At 49.0% G+C, this 1,445-nt stretch overlaps 1 pseudogene; it reads left to right on the top strand.

Moving 5' to 3' along the window:
- The first annotated feature begins 938 nt into the window (after positions 1-938).
- On the top strand, positions 939-1,102 carry LOC146349815 (small nucleolar RNA SNORA17; annotated as a pseudogene).
- Positions 1,103-1,445: the final 343 nt, after the last annotated feature.

Genomic DNA, 1,445 nt, shown 5'->3' with positions numbered 1-1,445 from the left:
CGCCCCCAGTGGATACCACAAAACGGAATGGGGTGAGTATTTCGTATACCCCTAGCTTGGACGTAGCTGGTGTACCAACATTCAGTTGTTGTGCAAAGGGGCTGGACAAAGGGCTTCTAGGTCAAGCTTTGGAGCCAGCTTGGATGCAGCTGGTGTGCCAATGTTCAGTTGTTGGCTGGACAGAGGACTGCCAGGTCAAGTTGTGGAGCCAGCTTAGACTCAGTAAGTTCCACTCAGTGCAATGGGAGTTACTCTCAGGTAAGCCTGTGTAGGGTTGCGGCCTTAATCAGCCAAGGACAACTGCTACTACTATTTAAAATGTGCAGTGCATCACCATCTTGTGAGGTGCTGTACTGAACATGAAACTTGTCCTGCTTACATTCCCTTAATGCCCTAACTACCAGAGGTTGTGGCTTATTTGTTCTACTTGTGAGACAAAGGTTTTACAAGTGGAAATACAGCAGCTGTTTGCCACATAAAAGATTTCCTAGTATTATTACAAAGTGAAATTCAGATTGTGATTCATTGATTGCTACCATAAGTATGCTTATGATGAGTAAGTCCCATGGACATCTAAAGGGCTTACTCGTGAACAAATATTGGGAATAAGCCTGTCTAATTTAAGAACTTTTAAGCCTTGTAGATTTTAGTGAGCAGGTTAAGTATATAATGAAGGCTGCAATCTTCATTACATAGGGGTGTACGAAGCACTTACCTTGTTCTGCTGGGGCCATCCACAGTGGGGGGAGAGGTGCTCCATCCCCCCCCCCGAATTCTCCCCAGCTGGCTCTGCTCCATGGCAACTCCACGGAGCTACCGGCCGGGGCTGCCCACAGCTGGGCTGCAGTTGCAAATGGCAGCTGCTGTAGCGGCCGCCATTTGCGTCCCTGCCGTAGCCATGATTGGCTACGTATATATTTACATAGCCTATCACGGCAAAAGGCAGGCATGCAAATGGTGGCTGCTATGTCACTTGCATCCCTGCATTAGCCGTGATAGGCTACGTATATATTTACATAGCCTATCACGGCAAAAGACAGGGACTCAAAGTTCCCTGCATTAGCTGTAATAGGCTATGTAGATAATTATGTAGCCTATCATGGCTTGGCAGAGACGCAAATGGCAGCCAGCGTAGTGGCCGCCATTTGCGGCCACAGCCCGGCAGCGGCCAGAAGACCACCCGGAGCAGCCGCCACCACCAGGTAAGCTCCGTTCTGGGGGGATTCTGTGGGGTGGCAAGGGGGATTGCCCTGTTCCGCCACGGACTCTGGGGGGGCCAGATTCTAAAGAATCCAGCCTCACTGGAGTCCATGGTAGAATTCTCCAACCTCCCTACTTAAACATACTTACTAAGAAGGAAGTTCCACTGAACAGGGGGACTTATTTGGGAGTAAGCACACACAGGATTGTGTTACAAATTAGTGGGACATACATGCTTAAAACTG

The sequence above is a fragment of the Heloderma suspectum genome, chromosome 3 (assembly GCF_057233095.1).
Source record: "Heloderma suspectum isolate Gila_16-S chromosome 3, 16-S_ref, whole genome shotgun sequence".
Lineage (NCBI taxonomy): Eukaryota > Metazoa > Chordata > Lepidosauria > Squamata > Helodermatidae > Heloderma > Heloderma suspectum.
Note: the sequence above shows the minus strand (reverse complement) of the source record. Positions and strands in the feature narration are given on the sequence as shown.